This window comes from Mesoplodon densirostris, chromosome X, assembly GCF_025265405.1.
Source record: "Mesoplodon densirostris isolate mMesDen1 chromosome X, mMesDen1 primary haplotype, whole genome shotgun sequence".
Lineage (NCBI taxonomy): Eukaryota > Metazoa > Chordata > Mammalia > Artiodactyla > Ziphiidae > Mesoplodon > Mesoplodon densirostris.
In genome coordinates, this window is record NC_082681.1 from 124,111,432 (window position 1) to 124,127,338 (window position 15,907).

The window sequence follows — 15,907 nt, forward strand, 5'->3', positions numbered from 1 at the left end:
AGTGAGAGGCCCACATACCGCAAAAAAAAAAAAAAAAAAAAAAAAGATAGCATCTTCCTTGCAACTTTCAAGGACATGGTCTGTTGTGTAGACACTCTGACGTAGGGAAGAAAGGGGGTAGGGAGTGTAAGAAGAAGCCTGATTGTGGCCACAAACCCAATTGGAATCTCCAATCCAACTCCAGCAACAATGAAGCTGATGTTGGCCACATGAACCTTACCTAATTCTTTCTACAATCCTAGAGAAAGAGAGGGGTTTGAGTACTAATGATGATGGAATCTTACAAGTAACTGTCTCCCAAAAAACCAATTTTGAATATCTGTGAAATTATATCCTGTACACACCCATGTGTGTGTTTGTGTGTGTGTGTCTGTGTGTGGTAATTTGCCCGCTTCCTTCCTATACCAACTCCATCCTCTGAAACAAAACTTGACACATTGAGAAGGTGGCTCTTCTCAAGCAACAAACAGCTTGTTCTCAGCAGCCCGGCTGGCCTCTTATGTAAGGCATCAGACAGTTCACCTTTCTCCATGGAATGAAGCTTTTGGTAGCCCTGGGAATGGCCGAATAGCTGAGCAGAAATGTGAAAAAAAACTATGCACACTGGGAAAGTCCAACAGTTATGTCACACAAACTGGAGCCAACAGTTCTCACTCCTGGTTAACAATAGCAAGCTGTCTAACCTTGGGAAAGCAGCTTCCTGCTTTGTTTCCATGAACAGGATTTTGGATAATTATCTTAGCCATATATTTTCACGGTGCTTTTTTTTTAATCACCCATAATACTCAGACTGTCGGAGCTTTCTTCTATGTTTTAAAGGAATAAGAAAAAAATTCTTACTTTAGTTATCCAGCACTTCAGTCAACACAGATTTGAGCAAGGATTATTATTGATAATAAATTGATAGAATTCTGAAATTCAAATTTTCAGAAGCTATTCATGTTTCTTAAAAATGGAGGATTTAGGACTTCCCTGGTGGTCCAGTGGTTAAGACCCTGCACTCCCAGTGCAGGGGGCTCGGGTTCGATCCCTGGTAAGGGAACTAGATCCTGCATGCCACAACTAAGAGCCCACATGCTACAACTAAAAGATCCTGCATGCTGCAACTAAAAAAAGATCCCGTGTACTACAACTAAGACCTGGCACACCCAAATAAATAAATATTTTTTTTAATGAAGGGTTTGTGGGAATTCCCTGGCGGTCTAGTGGTTAGGGCTCCGCGCTTCCACTCAGGGAACACGAGTTCAATCCCTGGTCAGGAAACTAAGATCCTGCATGCTGCGTGCCCCCCCCCCAAAAAAGAAAAGAAAACGGAAGGTTCACTAGATGAGTCAGGGTAGGCTAAATACTGAAACAACCTGGAAAATCTCAGTGGGTTAACATAATCATGTTTTGTTTCTTGCTCGTGCCACAGTCCAACAAGGGTCGGTGGAGGCAGGGTGGATCACTTCGTGTTCGTCAGGGACACTATCTGGTAGCTCCTCCATCCCCTGGGAACTCAAAGTCTGCCACTAGATGCTCTGCATCTGGCAGAAATAAAAATAAAGGGAGGGGGAGCTCAGCAGAGCTAGAGAAAGAGAGCATGCAAGGCCGCTTGCCAAGGGGGTCTTAGGGGCCAGGGCCAGAGGTGGCACAAATCCCTTCTCCCTGGTTTCTATTGGTTAGAGCTGAGTCACGTGGCTGTACCGAACTGCAAGGGGGTCTGGGAAACGTAGTCAAGCTGTGTACCCAGGAAGAAGAAACAGGTTTGGGGAACATCTAGACAGACTGACACAATTGTCATGTAAAAATTTCAAACCTACTGTAGAAACTGTAGGTTCACTGCCAAGATTCCTGTCACCAGGCAATGCACCCATCCGTGAGTGTTGTCTGCTAATGGTTCAGAGCTGCTCCCTTCTTTGGAGACTTGTCCTCACCCAACGTGGAGCTGTTTCAGGGAAGTTACACCTCCACACCCCGCACTGAGCAGCCCACAGCCAATGGCTGACTACTGTGAAGTATAAAAGGCCAGTCACTTGCCTCAAGGGGAGACCAACTCTGGTACAAATCATGCTCCAGAGAGCCCCGTGGGATCAGGCAGAGGTAAGTCTCTAGCTGAGACCACTTCCTTGCTTAGAGCCTTCTTCAGCCCCACCCTCCTCCTTCCTTCACTCCCCTTCTCCCTCAGTGAAGCACTTACACAAGAATCCTCATTTCAGTCTCTGCTCTCAGAGAACCTAACCTGAGCCGGGATTTTACGTCAGAAAGTAATACTACTCACATCTCATAGAAAAAGCATGTGCAGCACAAGTCGATCTGTAAATATTTAAGTGCTCTCAGTAGAGTATATGTAGTCCTATACTCAATAAACAAAGACTGCTTTCCCAGCACTGCAAACAGAATCCTTTTATGGTGAATATAGATTGTGGCCTCATTCTGCATTTTTGTTTCCTACCCTTTCTACTTTGACCAAGTCACTGTGGCCACTGGGGCATCTAGGATCTGAGTATCAGCTTTGCCAGGCCAGAAATGTGTTTATTACACCTTTGGAGGTATCACAACCCATAGGAGAGTGCAGGTATAAATCATGATTCCAGTTAACTTGTTTACGTCCATAGTGATATCCGTCTGTGACCCATAAGTTTCATGTACATAGGATTCCCCTTCCAGGTGCATAAGTTCTCTCTGAAGATAAAAAAAAAAAACTGCTTCTCAAATACAGAACCATAGGAACAAAGGAATTAAATATGGACAATAAACTTGAAACACCCTTTTTCACAGTCAAGGATGCTTCCAAATGGTATTTTGAAGACCAAGAGCACATCTTAATCATCTCATGCCAAATAAATGACTGATTTAAATCAAGAGGAATCAGAATTACCTGGAAAGTTCTAGGAACACAATGGCAATGTATCCTTCCAAGATTTCCTCTTATCAGAAGCTTATGTTTGCCTTTGCCACTAAATCCCCTCCTAGTTTAAACCTACCGTCACAACATAACTTCATTCTCAACTTTATGTCTCTTTTTACATTTTTACTCATTTTTTTCATTCTCTTGTCTTAAGAGTTCCAGCCAGTCACTAAAAACTTAAATTTTAGTTTAGCTGTTTCCTGATGACTTCTGAGCAATTACCGTAATCTCAATAATAGTTTCCAAAATGACAATGTAGATTTTGTTGTGTCTTGGAAATGCTCCTCTCATTTACAAATTACATCAGAATCTTGTAGAAAGTATTGATTTTACATTTAAGCAGCTGTACAGGCAGCATGATTACAAGGTGCTTAAGATACGGAATTGTATTAATAATCTATTGCTGTATAACAACAAAGATTTAATTATCTCACAGTTCTGAGAGTCAGAAATTCAGGAGTGACTTAGCTGAGTAGTTCTGGCTCAGGGTGTCTCAGGGGTTGCAAGGAAGCTATCAGCCAGGGCTGAAGTCATCTGAAGGCTGGACTGGGGCTGGAAGATCCATTTCCAAGATGGCACACTCACAGGACTGTTGACAAGAGGTCTCAGTTCCTTCTTATGTGGGCCTCTCCACAAGGCTGTCTGAGTGGCTTCTGGACACAGCAGCTGGCTTCCTCCAGAGCCAGTGATCTAAGACCAAGTGCTTCTGCAGGCACACTGTCTTTTATGACATAGTATCAAAAGAGACACACCACTTCTGCCATATTCTATTTGTTAGAAATAAGTCACTGGGGAATTCCCTGGTGGTCCAATGGTTAGGACTCGACATTTTCACTGCAGGGAACACAGGTTTGATCCCTGGTCGGGAACTAAGGGAACTAAGATCCCAAATGCTGCCAAAAAAAAAAAAGACACTAAGTCCAGCTCTTGAAAGTATGTCAAAGAGTTTATGGACACATTTTAAACAAATGCACAACTCTTTTTTTTTATAAATTTTTTTAAATTTTATTATTATTTATTTTATTTATTTATTTTTGGCTGTGTTGGGTCTTTGTTGCTGTGCGCGGGGTTTCTCTAGTTGCAGTGAGCAGAGGCTACTCTTCATTGCGGTGTGAGGGCTTCTCATTGCGGTAGCTTCTCTTTGTTGCAGAGCACAGGCTCTAGGTGCTGGGCTTCAGGAGTTGTGGCTCGGGCTCTGGAGCGCAGGCTCAGTAGCTGTGGCACACGGGCTTAGTTGCTCTGCGGCATGTGAGATCTTCCCGGATCAGGGCTCGAACACGTGTCCCCTGCATTGGCAGGCAGATTCGTAACCACTGCGCTACCAGGGAAGCCCCCCCGAATGCACAACTCTTCACAGTACTGGTTCTGAACTACTATCATGTTCTTCAGAGTCCCTCTCAAATTTGCAAAGTGCTTTTTAATATGGTTTTGAGTTCAAATTGATGCCAATCTATTTATAATCTTACAACGAGGACAGGATTTTTTAAATTCATAGGCATTATTTTACTTTCTTAACTTTTTGTGGCAGTAATTTCAGATTCACAGAAAATTGCAAAAATAGTACAAAGAATTCCTGTGTACATGTCACCCACATTCCCCAAATGTTTCCACATTTGCTTTATTCCCTTTCTCTCTTTTTCTATGTAGTTTTCTGAATCATTTCAGAATAAGTTGTAGACATAACGTCCCTTTACCCTGAATACTTCAGTGTACGTTTACTAAAAACAATGGTACTCTCGGGCCTCCCTGGTGGCGCAGTGGTTAAGAGTCCGCCTGCCGATGCAGGGGATACGGGTTCGTGCCCCGGTCTGGGAGGATCCCATATGCCGCGGAGCGGCTGGGCCCGTGAGCCATGGCCGCTGGGCCTGCGCATCCGGAGCCTGTGCTCCGCAACGGGAGAGGCCACAACAGTGAGAGGCCCGCATACCGCAAAAAGAAAAAAAAAAAAAACAATGGTACTCTCTTGTATAACCAATGTACAGTTACCAAAATCAGGAAATCAAATATCATCTAATCTATAAACTTTATTCACTTGTCACCAATTGTCCCACTAACGTCCTTTTTTTTTTTTTTCCTTTTTGGCCATGCCACATGCAGAATCTTTGTTCCCCGGCCAGGATGGAACCCTGGGCCCCTGGCAGTGAAAGCGCCAAGTGCTAACCACTGGACCACCAAGGAATTCCCCACTAATGTCCTTTAAAGGGGAAAAAAACTTTTTTCCTCATCCAGGATCCAGTCCAAGGTCACATATTGCATGTAATTGTCACATCTCTTTAGTCTCCTTTCATTAGAGTAATTTCTGTCTTTTTTTTTTTTTTTTGGCTGCATTGGGTCTTCGTTGCTGCACGCGGGCTTTCTCTAGTTGTGGCGAGCGGGGGGCTACTCTTCATTGAGGTGCGTGAGCTTCTCACTGTGGTGGCTTCTCTTGTTGCGGAGCACAGGCTCTAGGCACGAAGACTTCAGTAGTTGTGGCACGCGGGCTCAGTTGCCTCGTGGCATATGGGATCCTAGTTCCCCGACAACCAGGAGTCAAACCCGAGTCCCCTGCATTGTAAGGTGGACTCTTCACCACTGGACCACCAGGGAAGTCCCTATTATCTAATTTTCTCAAGTGTTAATAATAGTCATGTGGTTATATTGAAAGAAAAAGTCCTTACCTTTTAAAGAAACATACTGAAGTATCTAGGGATGAAATTGTATGATGTTTTAGATACACTTCAAAATTATAAAGGGTAGGGCTTCCCTGGTGGCGCAGTGGTTGAGAGTTCGCCTGCCTTTGCAGGGGACAGGGGTCCGTGCCCAGTCCGGGAGGATCCCACATGCCGCAGAGCGGCTGGGCCCGTGAGCCATGGCCGCTGAGCCTCCGCGTCCGGAGCCTGTGCTCCGCATCGGGAGAGGCCACAACAGTGAGAGGCCCGCATACCGCAAAAAAAAAAAAAAGTGAAAACAATAAAGCTCCTAAAAGATAATGTAGGAGAATATCTCTTTGTGCATACAACAAGTACCAACCAATAAGGACAGATAAACTAGACACAGAGTAAAACAGATGTTACACACACACACACATACACACACAAAATTATAAAGGGTATCCATTTGTATGAGGTCTGCAAAATAGGCATATGCATAGAGACTGAAAGCAGATGAGTGTTTACCAGGACTGGGAAGAGGGAGGGCAATGGGGAGTGACTGCTTAATGGGTATGGAGTTTCCTTTTTGGGGGTATTACGTAGAGGTGATGTTTGCACAAGATCGTGAATTACTAAATGCCACTTAATTGTACAATTTAAAATTGTGGGGGACTTCCCTGGTGGTCCAGCAGGTAAGACTCCACGCTCCCAATGTAAGGGGCTCGGGTTGGATCCCTGGTCAGGGAACTAGATCCCACATGCCGCAACTAAGAGTTTGCATGCCGCAGCTAAAGATCCCGCATGCCGCAACTAAGACCCGGCACAGCCAAATAAATAATTTTTTTTAATGTGGAAAATAGTGAATTTTATGTTAGATGAATGTTACCACCATTTTTTTTAAAAAAGAAATATATCTGAAAGAAAAATAAAACTATAAGCAGGAGAGCATGTGTGATTAGAGATGAATTGAGTTAGGGTTGATAATTGCTGAAAGTGGATCATTTTATTATTCTCTTTATGTTTGTGTATGTCTAAAATTTCCCTTAATAAAAATTTAAAAAACAAAGTCTGTCAACCATAAGGGAAATTTGAATATGGACTGAGTATTCGATGATATTAAAGGATATTGTTTACTTTTAAAGTGTGATGATGACATAATGGCGTAGTGTTTATGAAAAAAAAAACGTTATAACTTATAGATGCATTCTGTATTATCTACAGGTGAAATGACATGATACTTTGAATTTGCATTAAAATACTCTGGCAGGAAAGAAAAGAGCAGGGAGGGGTTAGTTTGAAACAAAACTTGGAAAATGTTGACAACTGTTTAAGCTGAATGATCGGTATGGGGAGGTTATATCAATCTCTCTAATTTTTTAAGTTTGAAATTTTCCAAAATAAAATATTTTAAAAACAAATCAACCCTTATCAGCACCCCTTAGCAGTCCCAATTTTCATTCCAATATGTAAGCTCTCACCTGGACTCTTGTATTTAAGTGGTTTCCAACGTTAACATTAAAGACATGTTAAACAAAATAACAATATTAGGTCACGCCCTTCTCTCTGGAAATAGTGAAGTATCTGTCAGCTGCTCAGATGTTTTTGCTGTTGTTATTTTAGAATGTGACTGCATGAGACAGTTCAGCACACCTGGCCAACAATGCCTGCCTTCCTTTTGCACTGAAAGAAATAGAAGTGTATGTTCATTTTGAAGAGGACGTTTATTTCAAATGCGGTGCATTATCTTCGCAAGATTCCACCCCTTCACTAAAATGGGAGCCAGGAACAGGAGCACCCACTAATAAGCTGGGTTTTTTTTTCTTTTTTTAGCTTCAGAACCTCTTGGGGGAATATGTGTTTGCAAAAAATTTCCATATTAATACAAAATGTGCCAACTCAGTAACGATGAAAATAACAAGAATGGGTTAAAACAAATAAAAGAGTTTATAATTACCTCTGTAATTATTTCCATTTTGGAACCAGAGTACTGTCCCTGCAATGATAAGAAAACGCTTTAGTTCACAATGAGACTTTCATCTGAGGCCTTGTGCAACAGAAAAATTGAAAACTTTTTTGAGTTCATGAAATTCATTCGCAATTTTGACCTAAACCAGCTGTTTCATTTAAGCCAATGGAGATATATATTTTTTTTTCTTTTTTTTTTTTTTTTTTTTTTTTTGCGGTACACGGGCCTCTCACTGTTGTGGCCTCTCCCGTTGTGGAGCACAGGCTCCGGACGCTCAGGCTCAGCGGCCATGGCTCACGGGCCCAGCTGCTCCGCGGCATGTGGGATCTTCCCAGACCATGGCACGAACCCGTGTTCCCTGCACTGGCAGGCAGACTCTCAACCACTGCGCCACCAGGGAAGCCCAAGCCAATGGATACTTTAAAAAACAAAATAGGGCTTCCCTGTGGCTCAGTGGTTAAGAATCTGCCTGCCAATGCAGGGGACACAGGTTGGAGCCCTGGTCTGGGAAGATCCCACATGCTGAGGAGCAAGTAAGCCCGTGCGCCACAACTACTGGGCCTGTGCTCTAGAGCCTGTGAGCCACAACTACTGAGCCCATGGGCCACAACTACTGAAGCCTGCGCACCTAGAGCCCATGCTCCGCAACAAGAGAAGCCACCGCAATGAGAGGCCTGCGCACTGCAAGGAAGAGTGGTCCCCGCTCGCTGCAACTTAGAAGAAAGCCCACGCACAGCAACGAAGACCCAACACAGCCAAAAATAAATAAATAAATTTATTTTTAAAATAAAACAACAATAACAACAAACCTATTCTTTCCAGAGCCAGATGCCCCCCAGCAAAGCCTCAACAGACGTGTGATCCTTTAGGAAAGCACCATTAGAAAACTTCTACAAGCCTATTATAATGCCAGGGATTGTCCTTAACAATTGGCTTAAAATGTATATTTAGCCAAGTGTATGCGAGTTCATCAGAGATGTAGCATGACCCACTAGGATGGCTATAATCAAAAAGTGAGACAAGAACAACTGTTGGTGAAGATGCAGAGAACCTGGAACCCTCGTACACTACTGGTGGGAATGTAAAATGGCACAGCCAGTTTGGAAAGCAGTCTGGGAGTTCCTCAAAAAATTAAACATAGAGTTAGCATGTGACCCAGCAATTCCACACCTAGGTATAGACCCAAGAGAAATAAAAACACACATCCACATCAAACTTGTACACAAATGTTCATAGCAGCATGATTCATTAGATCCATAAAGTAGAAACAGCCCAAATGTCTACCAACTGATGCATGGATAAACAAAATGTGGTATAGGCACACAGTGTACTGACACGAGCTACAACATGGATAAACCTGGAAAACATTATGCTAAATGAAAGAAGCCAGACACAAAAGCCACATACTGTATCATTCTATTTATATAAAATGTCCAGAACAGGCAAATCTACAGAGACGGGAGTGGCTGCCGAGGGCTGGGTGGGAGGACATTGGAGGGAAATGGGGAGTTACTGCTAGTGGGTATGGGTTTCTTTTGGGGGGATAAAAATGTTCTGGAATTACTAGTGATGTCTGCACAACCTTATGAATGTACTAAAACCCACTGAATTATACACTTTAAAAGGGTGAGCTTTATGGCACATGAATTATGTCTCAATAAAAAAAAATGTTTTTAAATATGTAGCATGTTACTACCAATTGCCTATTACTTCCTTGTAGAGGTAAACGAAGAACAGGGTGTAGTGGGGAAGATAACAATCTAGTTCCTCGCCTTTGCCTAAATCATGCTTGGAATTTAACCCCCAGCCTGTACCAATCCACACTGGCCCAAACAGGCTACACTTCACACTGGGTGTTGCCACTCTTTTGCTGCTTCATTACATCGTGTAAATGCCATGATCACTTTGGACTATGTCAGTTAAAAGCAAAGGTAAAGAGTCAGTGGTCAGCCGCATAGCACAGGGAGATCAGCTCAGCACTTTGTGATCACCTAGAGGGGTGGGATGGGGGGGGGTGGGAGGGAGATGCAAGAGGGAGAGGATATGGGGATATACGTATACGTATAACTGATTCACTTTGTTATAAAGCAGAAATTAACACACCATTGTAAAGCAATTATACTCCAATAAAGATGTTAAAAAAATAAAAGTCAATGGTGAGAACAGTGGAATTGAGCTGTCTCAAGTGGTGCCCTATCTAAATCTTGCCTCTCCCTGCCTCTTACCCTGGCTTAGAGGCCCCAACAGAAGTCCCCAGTGGGGGAAAGCAGTTTAATAACTCAGTCATGTGTCACTGACACCGTGGGTATGTTTCAGATATGTTTCTAAAACTATATAAACCAGATTTCCATAAGGATAAGTGAAATTTTAACAAATTTAGGAGAGGCTTAAAAATAAATCTTATTGGACATGCAGGGGAAACGGGTTTGATCCCTGGTTGGGGAAGTTCCTCACGCCATGAAGTTCCTCATGCCTCGGGGCAAGGCCAAAAATATAGATAAATAAATCTTATTATGAATAATCTTATTAAATTACCTCTATTTCTTTGTTGGGTCATCCCTAATTTTCATATATCTAGTTTATTTAAAGTACAGGAGACATATAAAGGTTCTGTAGTACAGATATATTTATAGATAAGTGAATATTTATATCTCTAATTCATTAGAAAAGAGCTTCCTGAACCCAGAAAATGGTTAGGCTCAGGTTTAAGTAGTGAAGCTAATTCAAAACTTTCTTTTTGGGCTTCCCTGGTGGTGCAGTGGTTGAGAATCTGCCTGCTAATGCAGGGGACACGGGTTCGAGCCCTGGTCTGGGAAGATCCCACATGCCGCGGAGCAACTAGGCCCGTGAGCCACAATTACTGAGCCTGCGCATTTGGAGCCTGTGCACCGCAACAAGAGAGGCTGCGATAGTGAGAGGCCCGCGCACCGCGATGAAGAGTGGCCCCCGCTTGCCACAACTAGAGAAAGCCCTTGCACAGAAACGAAGACCCAACACAGCCATAAATAAATAAAAATAAAAATAAAAGAGTTCCAATTTCAACGGTCAGATACTCTTAAAAAAAAAAAAAAACTTTCTTTTTGGCGACCATACATCCAAAATGTACTTAGTAAGGCTAACTCTAAGTAGGTTTTGCTGTTTTCTTCTTTCTTTTTTTAACCAAGTGAAAATTCTCTGTCAGATTAATTTATATAAGAATGAGGCAGAGTATAAATATTTAAGATAATAACTAAATTTTAAAAAATAGGGCTTCCCTGGTGGCTCAGTGGTTGAGAATCCGTCTGCCAATGCAGGGGACATGGGTTCAATCCCTGGTCCGGGAAGATCCTACATGCTGCAGAGCAACTAAGCACCGTGTGCTACAACTACTGAGCCTGTGCTCTAGAGCCCGCGTGCCCCAACTACTGAAGCCGGAGTGCCTAGATCCCGTGCTCTGCAACAAGAGAAGCCACCAAAATGAGAAGCCCGCGCATCTCAACAAAGAGTAGTCCCCGCTCGCGGCAACTAGAGAAACCCTGTGCACAGAAACAAAGACCCAACACAGCCATAAATAAATAAATAAAATAAATAAATTTATTAAAAAATAATAATAATACAAGCATACCTTCAAGATGTAGGTTCTGTTCCAGACCACCACAATAAAGTGAATATTGCAAAAAATCAAAAGCAAGTCACATGAATTTTCTCATTTCCCAGTGCATATAAAAGTTATGTTTACACTATACTATAGTCTATTAAGTGTGCAATAGCATTATGTCTAAAAAAATGTACATACCTTAATTTTAAAAACTGTATTGCTGGGAGTTCCCTCGTGGTCTAGTGGTTGGGACTCAATGCTTTCACTGCCATGGCCCTGGGTTTGATCCTTGGTCAGGGAACTGCCATCCCGCAAGACAAACAGCCAGAAAACCCCCCAAAAAACCAATAACTTTATGGCTAAAAAATGCTAACCATCATCTGAGCCTTCACTGAGTCACAGTAGTAACATCAAAGATCACTGATCACAGATCACCATAACAAATACAATAATAATAATGAAAAAGTTTAAAATATTGCCAGAATTACCAAAATGTGACACAGGGACACGAAGTGAGCAAATGCTGTTGGACAATGGAGCCAATAGACTTGCTCCATGCAGGGTTGCCACAAACCTTCCATTTGTAAAAAACATAATATCTGCAAGGCACAATAAAACAAGGTATGCCTGTAATTATCTTACCCAAATTTCCACCACCAGATGAATGGATAAACAAAATGTGGTATACGCATACAATGGAAAATTATTCCGCCATAAAAAGGAAGGAAATCCTGACATATGCTACAAAATGGATGGACCTTGAGGACATCCATAAAATAAGTCAGACCGAGAAAGGCAATTACTGTATGATCTCACTTATATATGGAATGTAAAAACATTGAACTCATAGAAACAGAAAGTAGAATGGTGGTTGCCAGGGGCTGAGGGGAGGGGGGAATGGGGAGATGTTGGTGAAAGGGTAAGCTTTCAGTTATCAGATGAATAAGTTCTGGGGATGTAATGTACAGCATGGTGACTAAAGTTAACAATACTGAGAAAAAAAAAAAAAAGGGGGACTTCCCTAGCAATCCAGTGGGTAAGACTCTGCGCTCCCAATGTAGGGGACCAGGGTTTGATCCTTGGTCAGGGAACTAGAGCCTGCATGCCGCAACTAAGACGGGCGCAGCCAAATAAATTAATTTAAAAAAACCCAAAAAACAAAAAGCAATACTGTATTGTGCTTGTGTACTTGAAAGTTGCTAAGAGAGTAGATCTTAAAAGTCCCAACCTGTGGACTGCTGATACTTTGGTAAATCATACTGTTGATGCTAATGGTTCTCCCTCCTATTGTCAAGGCATTCCTGTCCTCAACCACTCCTTGGTCACCCTCTAACAAGCATCCTCTGAGAAGTGTCGGCTGACTGCAGTCCTCAGATTATTGGTAATGCCCGGAGTCCACAAAAGGGATCCACACACAGTTCAAGAGTCAGAGGAAAAATAAAACAACTGTGTCCACATACATTTAATAAATTTGAATTTAAATAAAATATGATTTTCACAGAAACTTCAATTATGATTACAATCCTAAAGTTTGTGCATTCACCATAAACATGCGATCAATCAGCTAACATTCATTTGCTAAGGGTGCATTTGATCTTAGACACAATGATTTTTATGTCACTTGCGTATTCTTACTTTCATTTGTCCAATGTGCATGTCTCGTTTTAACAGTAGTACTTCATCTTATTCCCAATTTGGAAAAATTGATCAGCAGTCTACTGAAGCATAAAAGCAGTTAAGAAAAAGTTATCTAAATACTGAAGTGCAGAATAACTTCGTAAATGCAAACAGTGCATAAGAAATTGTTAATATAGAGCTGACTCTGTATTGCTGGGGCAAGAGTATCTCTAAGTGTGATGGGCATACAGAACAAGAACAGAAATAAGAAATAAAATAATTTTATGAAAATTAAGTTTTGACTCTAGTTCCCTGTACTTTGCCTGTTCTGAAACTGTCAAATAGTGGCAGGAAGCCACCAGAGCCTTGAATACTTTTCATAAACAGAGCACAATAACCTCTCTGGTAAACCAACTGAGATTCTCCAGAATAAGCTAAAAATTGTGCTTTCCAGGATGCTAAAGGTTCAAGTTGTACTACTGCCAAGAAGTTTGTAAAACCACTCACAATGTTAATGGAAATGTTATGTTAGGAAGCAAAAAGGAATGGCCTGTTGGCAAAATTCTCTGATCAAATGATGGTGCTGTGTATCCCCTAATATCAATGGCATTCTTTTTTTGTTGTTGTTAATAAATTTATTTATTTATTTATTTTTGGCTGTGTTGGGTCTTCTTTGCTGCACGCAGGCTTTCTGTAGTTGCGGCTACTAGAGAAACTAGTACGGGGGCTACTCTTCATTGCGGGTGCACAGGCTTCTCACTGTGGTGGCTTCTCTTGTTGCAGAGCACAAGCTCTAGAGAACATGGGCTTCATAGTTGTGGCATGCGGGCTCAGTAGTTGTGGTTCGTGGTTTCTAGAGCACAGGCTCAGTAGTTGTGGTGCATGGGCTTAGTTGCTCCACGGCATGTGGGATCTTCCCAGACCAGGGCTTGAACACGTGTCCCCTGCATTGGCAGGCGGATTCTTAACCATTGCGCCACCAGGGAAGTCCTTCAATGGCATTCTGTATCAAGCACTTATGATGATGTTTAGGTGAATAGATATTTCTCATTACAGCCGCAGTAAACTTGCTCTTAGGCTATGTAACAAGCATAGATGAGTGAGAAGTGCTCAGTATATTCTTTTGTTTATTTCTGAATACCCATGTTATAAAAACTATTCTTCATTTAGGTAAAAATTAGTGCGAGAACCAGTGCTGGGATAGCACCAGCTATGCAAGCAGCGATACAGGGCTTTGGTAGGTGAATCAGATTGGTGGCAAGTGACAGAAAAAGAATTGAAAGTGCCTTAAGGGAATCAAATCCCCTGGCGGTTCAGTGGTTGGGACTCCATGCCTTCACTGCCAAGGGTGTAGGCTAAAAGAAAAAAGAAAAAGAAAAAGAAAGAAAAAAAGTGCCTTAAACCAGAGAGCATTTAATGACTCACACAGCTTAATTCAGGCACTCAAGTGATATCATTAAAAGCTGTTTTGTCTCCATCTCTCCGCTCTGGCTTCTGCTCCATTAGCTTCATTCTCAGGCTCCACAGAGTGTCTCAAGTTGCCAGTCTTCCAATAGCGCCAACTAACGTCAACTTGAATCTCACTAGGTCTAACTGAGTCACATACCCAACCATGAATCAGTCTTTGGTCAAAGGAATGCAATGCTTTGATTGGCCACACTTGAGTCACCATCCATCTCTGGAACTGGGGATGAATTCCACTCTCACCAAGGCAAAGAGTCTGAGATGCCAGAAGGGCTGATCTTCCAAAGGAAAATCAGGGAATCAGACCAAGAAAAGATTGAATAGATGATAGAGAAGGAGGTGATAATAGACCCCAATTATAGTGTGTGAATAAAATGACAGTTTTTTCACGCTCTTTTATTCACTCAGGACAGTCGGAGGTCAGCAATATACCTCTTGACTCAGTGTGGAAGTAATCCAATTAAACTGCTCCCACTCAGGGCATGGTTTTTTCAGTGTGCTCTGAAAAGTAATAGGTGACATGTATAAGATGACTTTTTCATACCAGAGTGCGTTAACTACCCAGAAAAAGGTGCTCGTATAAGCGTGAAATGGATAATGCCAGTAAATAACATTTCTGAATATTCCAGTGCTTGCTGCTTTCCAGAGCATGATTCAGTGATGCATTTAATACATTGGATAGTCTGAACTTATCGCTCGAGATCCAAAATATTGTGATTTCTAATGTTCAGTATAAAATTTTGGACTTTTTAAACATCACACTAAGGCACAAATGGCTCAGTCACCAGGACTTTCACCCTCTCTCCACCTTTGATGAGTTTCTTCATTTGATGGATGTCGTAGTCTGAAAGTAGGTGGAAAAGAATTTCCAGACACAAGGCAGAATGTAAAGAAGATAGAATTTATTAGAGGGAAGGGTCGCTGCCAGAACAGTGGGCCGACTTCCTAGTAGTCTGGGAGAAGCCCGAACATATGCTAATTTCCAGACACAAGGCAGAATGTAAAGAAGACAGAATTTATTAGAGGGAAGGGTCGCTGCCAGAACAGCGGGCCGAATTCCTGGTAGTCTGGGAGAGTCGAGCCCGAACATGTGCAATTGATCAGTTTTCATAGCCAGAAAACAAAGGAATGGTCCGAGGTGAAAATTTCATGTACTGATTGGTCGAGCCACATACACCTTCCTTCTATAGGGTGGGAGTGGGACAGGGTATATGCCTTTTCTTATTTGGGACAGGTCCCGTTGACCTGTGGGAGTCGCCCAGGTGGGCTCAGGAATTTCGTAACCATCGCAACATGGTAGGGAGGGGGATTAAGAGTCCGGTAGGGGGTGTAACGCTGACACTTTTTCTGGCAGGGTCATCCTTTGTCCTTGAAGCACCATTGTCCTTGGAGCACCACAATGGAGAAATCACTGCTGTATTTGGGGGTATATTTTAGAATTGCATGCACTTCCAGTTAAACAAGGCAAATTGACCTCATACATATATCTTGGATCTCTCTTGAAACCCCACCAGAAACACTGAAAGGAAATTTTTGAAGGCACAAGCTTGAAAAAAAAAACAGACAGCCCTAGAGAAGATGACAGCAGACAAGATATGATAACAAAATTCTGAAAACTGGAAAGTGGATGGCCAAGTGGCATATAACATGATCAAGCAGAAAAAGTTAAGTGCCTGAAAAGTGGGAAACCAGTAAAAAGCATGACTATCTATGTCACAGAATCCTCAGTAAAGCTAAGGAACTAGAGGGTGAGGGCCTTCTCA